The sequence below is a fragment of the Nannospalax galili genome, unplaced genomic scaffold (assembly GCF_000622305.1).
Source record: "Nannospalax galili isolate Female #2095 unplaced genomic scaffold, S.galili_v1.0 scaffold690, whole genome shotgun sequence".
Lineage (NCBI taxonomy): Eukaryota > Metazoa > Chordata > Mammalia > Rodentia > Spalacidae > Nannospalax > Nannospalax galili.
The window spans coordinates 1830999-1836023 of NW_008329288.1; the positions used below are offsets into that span (position 1 = coordinate 1830999).

The 5025-nt window shown below is 45.3% G+C and overlaps 1 protein-coding gene across 3 annotated transcripts in view; it reads right to left on the bottom strand.

Annotated features, from left to right (window-relative positions):
* The window catches only part of Hyls1 (HYLS1 centriolar and ciliogenesis associated), a 12966-nt gene extending 9456 nt beyond the window's left edge, over positions 1-3510 (bottom strand). Inside the window, exons 1-2 of one of the 3 annotated variants that reach the window (XM_008834789.3) lie at positions 2800-3510; positions 730-787 (exon numbers count right to left, since the gene is read on the bottom strand). The gene's annotated coding sequence lies outside the window, so the exon portion shown is untranslated. Of the gene's footprint in view, positions 1-729; positions 994-2799 lie in introns of all 3 variants that reach the window. The other 2 variants (XM_017798615.2, XM_008834797.3) reach the window with 2 other exon arrangements.
* Between the last annotated feature and the right edge of the window lie 1515 nt (positions 3511-5025).

Consider the following 5025-nt stretch of genomic DNA (forward strand, 5'->3'; position numbering starts at 1 on the left):
TAACAAATAAACTCAGATTTCTCCTTTAGAGTAACTGTCACTGCAAATTTTATCCACATTTATGATTATATATGTGTATGAAAGATTTACCAACTAGCAAATAACATGTTTAAAACTCAAAAAGTACATATATGGATTCTGTCCTCAAGCTGCTAGTTAAAATAGAATACACAGGACAACACAGGAAGCTGATGCTGTCTAAGTGCTACAGCTCAGTAGGAGTAGAATACAGAACAAAGACTTCACTGAAGTAATTCCAAGTTTAGAAAGTAAAATAGCCTTTTCAGGTAAGGTGACCTTGTGATCCTAAAGAGGTACAGTATAATGGCATTTACGCCCTAGCAGTGGGAGGCAGAAAATACGCCATTTTTTGGGATGGAAACAGTGATACAAAGTTAGATTTCTTGTAATGTTCTTAAAACAGCTGCTTTGTCCTTTAATTTTTAAAGTAAAGACATTTCTTAAAAATAAATGGGTGTGTATGTATATATTTGTGTCTGCACAGGTGCCTGGGGGGTTAAGATGGGTGTCTGAGGCCTTGGGGCCAGAGTTACTGGCATTTGTGAATCATCTGATAGGGGTGCTGGGATCCCAATTCTGGTGCTTTGATAGAGCAGTAAGTGCTGTTAACCATTCTCCAGCCCCAAGGTCCTGTTTTTATTTGAATCATTGAGCATGGTAGTATTATCTTTACTCAAACATATAGGTACAAACTTTTCAATTTCTTACCTTATTGTGGGCATGCCTTGATTGGCAGTACTTGAGTTAATAACAAAAACAATGAAACCTAGAAAAGAAAAATCATTTAAAAAATTGTCCTCATTTAGGGGCTGGAGAAATGGCTTGGTGGTTAAGAGCACTGGTTGCCCCTGCAGAAGATCCAGTTTTGGTTCCTTGCGCTTACAAGGTGGCTCCCAACAGTCCTAACTCCAGTTTCATGGGCTCCAACACTCTCTTCTGGCCTCTGTGGGCATTGCGTGCATGCGATACAACCTATACATGTAGGCAAAACACATAAACACTTAAAAATTCCTTATCTAAAAAGTCAACTCTAAAGCAGTAGCACATTAACTAAAAGCTATATATAACAAAAAAGCATTAACAAAACTCAACCAACAAAAGCTTTTATTTTTCACCTCACAGAGATCTGCCTATCTTTGCCTCTTGAGTGCTAGGATTAAAGGTGTGCACCACAGCTCCTGGCTACTTTCTTATTTTTAAAATTTTTGGTCTTTTTGAGACAGGGTCTCCTTGTAGCCCCAGCTAGCCTGAAACTCACTATGGAAGACTAGGCTGGCCTTGATCTCACAGGGATCTGTGTCTGCTTCCAGAGTGCCAGGATGAAAGACATGCACTACCATGCCTGGCTCTTTCTCTCTTTTAAAAATTTTTTTATGTACATGAGTGTTTGCATGTATGTAAGTGCACCATGGAGGCCAGAAGAGGGTGTTGGATACCCTGGAACTGGGGTTAGGGACTGTTAGTGCCTGCTGGGAACAGAACATTGGTCCTTTGCAAGGGCAGCCTGTGCTCTTAACTGCTGAGGCATCTCTTAAAATATTTTTATGTATATGAGTGTACTGCCTGCATTGTACATAAATGTTACTATGTGAATGCAGGGCCTGCAGGTCAGAGGTGGTGGAGCCCCTGAACTGGAGGTTAGAGATGGTTGTTGTCTGCCATGTGGGTGCTAGGACCCAACCCCCCCGGGTTCTCTGCAAGAGCAGCAAATGTGCTTACCTCCTGAGCCATCTCTCTAGGCCTTTGTCCCTTTCATTTTACCCCTCAAAGGCTTATAAATAGTGAAATACAACTTAAAAGGCTTACAGGTTTTGGTCAGTTCTTTCGCTTTCTAATAAAACACACGACTCTTTTCTCATTACCTAGAGGGAAACTTATATTGAAACTAAAGCATCTCATACTTTGTAAAAAAAATATGCTTAATATTGACCAAAATACCTAACAATATCTTTTCTTCAAAAATCTTAAGTAGCCAGGTGGTGTCGCTCACCTTTAGTCCCAGCACTTGGGAGGCAGAGGAAGGTGGATCTCAGAGATAGAGGCCAGACTGGTCTTGGTTTACACAGTGCAGTCCAAGCCAGCTGGGGCTATAGGGAGACTGTCTCAACAAAACTAAACCCACAAAATTTAAGTTATATAACGCTCCAGCTTTAGGTATTTACAATTGAGGGTTTTGAGGGTGGGTTGTTTAACTCCGTAAATTCTTGGAAGTGGATACAACTGAGAGATTATGGTGCAATTTAAATTCTAAGTCCAACACTCTAGAAAAACTTTATCTCCAAAACACTATGCTCTGCCCCCCCTTCATTAGCACTGGATACTGAAAAATCTTACCAACTTAAAGCACTCGAGAGGCAGAGGCAGGTGGATCTCTGAGATCCAGGCCAGCTGAGGCTACAGGAAGACCCTGTCTCAAAAAAGTGATGTTTTATTGCATAACTTTATGGTTAACGTTCACTAGGGGTAGGGCTACATAGGGTCCTCAGTTTTACGGGCTATCCTAAATCCTAAGCAAACTCTGTGGACGGTCCACAAAAGATGTGACCCAAACGCCAGACTCCCCTGCACTGTGGAACAATAAAGACAATAGTCGCGCCATCTGGCCGCGGGCGCGCCCCAGGGCTCGGCTCCTTCCCGGTCCCCCGGCTCCGCGCCCCGAGCGTTCACCGTGCAGCCACCGGGCAGGGCGGACGGCGTGGCCCGGCAGGGGCGCGGTGACCTCTAGGGGCCTGGCCACCACCGCCTGGAGCCGCGCGGCCGCGCACCGTCCGGACTTACCTGGAATGGCAGAGCCGGCCGCTGGGGAGAGGAAGCCGCAACTCCGAACACTACAGTCCGGGGGAAAGAGCGCAGGCCTCCGCTGCAGCCCAGCTCCCCGGGGATCGCAGGCTCGCCCAGCACAGCAGCTGCCTCTGACCTCGACCGACTAGGTAGCGTTCCGCCCGGCGCAAGCGCGCAACACACCCAGTCGCCGCACTGCCGTTAACGGTCGGCAGCCCTGATTTAAACCCAGGAACGAGACCACGCCCTCGGTCCCGCCCAGCATCTCTCTCATTGGTCCAGAGACCAGACGTCCTCCTCGTCTACATAGTGATTGGTGCATATTTTCTTTCGGCCCGCCTTCGTGAGCGTTTGGGGTGTGGAGCCGGAGAAGTAGGAACCCGCCGGGCAGTGGCGCGGAAGTCGCGGCAGACCGTGCCTCCCTTTTTGCGGTGTGTGTGTGTGTGTGGCGGTGGGGTGGGCCCGCGGGCCGGGCGGAGGAGAGGTTGGCCCGGTCTCCGCTTTAGCCGGAGGGAGGGTTCCGGAGCGCGGCTGCCTGGGCCTTGCTCTCCCGATGGCCCCGGAGCCTGTGCTCTACCTTCGGTTAGACCCAGCCTGCGGGCTTCGGCCCTGGGTCTGTAGGTGTGATCCTCCCCATGATATGCTCCAGCCGCACTCTTCCTTGTACCTGCTCTCTCCTGCCCAGAATGCACTATTTTCCCCTTCGCCGGTCTTACGCTAACATAATAAACAATCAAATATGTTAAGTAATGAAAAGTAATAATTAAAAAATTATGTATATAATGCCTGACGTTTAAAACTTTTGTTACATGCCGTTAAAAAAAAGCCTAGTGCTTTGGGGAATGTAGAGGATGAAATCTTGACAGTTGTGTTTTCCACCTTATACAAACAGGCACAATTCTAAAATCTAGAATGCTTATCTCCTCTAAACACTTCTTCCTACGTCTTACTCTAGCTTCCTTTATGCACTACTCAGGCACTTCAGGGTTTGTTAGAGGAAGGCAATAGAATGAATAATATAGTGATAATGGCAGAAATAGATTGGGGAGATTTGAACGATCATCTCTTGATTGGCAATATAACATTAGGGCAGGCATTCTTAGAAACAAATATCCCATCTTTGGGTTACATTTGTGTGAATTTTTCATTGGCTAGAGTCTCTAATCAGTATGTCTTAGAGGTAGATGATTCATTTTCTTACCTACTTTGGAAATTCAACATAACCTTTTACCTTAAACTAGGGGCTTTCTATGTAGCACAGGGTGGCTTGGAATTTGCAATGTAGCCTAGGCTGGCCTTGATCTCATAATCCTCCTGCCTCTTTCTCCCACTAGTACTAGGGTTAGAGGCCCGTACTGTGGTGCCCAGCAAATGAAGGACATTTCAAACCCATAACCATAGTACTATAATCATGCCTATTTCGTATGTAATGCTTCATATGATTGAATATCCAGTGTTCAATTTCCTATTTATTTTTCCTCTCTTTCAAACCAGAATCCAATCAGGTTGGCACATTGTGATTGACTGGTATGTGTGTTTCTTTTACTCTATAAATATCTCCATTAAACTGCCCCCCACCCCTGACCCCACAGTTTATTTTTTAAAGGAGCCAGATTTTGCTGAATCCATCTAAGGGGTGTAGCATAACTTGGTTTCCTTACCTTTTAATTGCCACACAACTCTCTTCTGTGTGGTTTTAATGCAACAGCATCTTTATTTGTAAGTTCAAATATTTTCAACTGGTTGTAATGATTAAGCTAACCAATCCTTTAAGATATCTTTGCTTACCTCACCCCTTTGTTGACATTTTCAAGCCCCTTTAACTGTGGCTTTGTGGTTGACTGATTACATCCCGTTATTTTTAGTTTTTCCCTCTTTGCCCAGTACAGAGGAATAATAGTAATGACAGAGAACAGCAAAATGAAAACAAGCAACCTTCTCTGGAGACTGCTAGGGTATTGTTAGCCTGCCTGCTCACCTCTTCTCCTTAACTGTCTTTGCTCAGTTACTCAAGTGCTGTGATGGTTTGAATGAGGTGTTGTTCCCCTTGGGCTTTAAGTATCTGAGTACTTGGTCCCAGTTGGTGGCACTGTTTTTGGAGGTTTAGGAGGTGCCTTGAAGGAAGAAGCACGCCGCTAGTGGTGGGTGTTGAGAGTTCATAGCCATGGCCTGTTTCCAGTTTTTCTCTCTCTGTTTTCTGTGCCTTCTTGAAGTTGTGACATT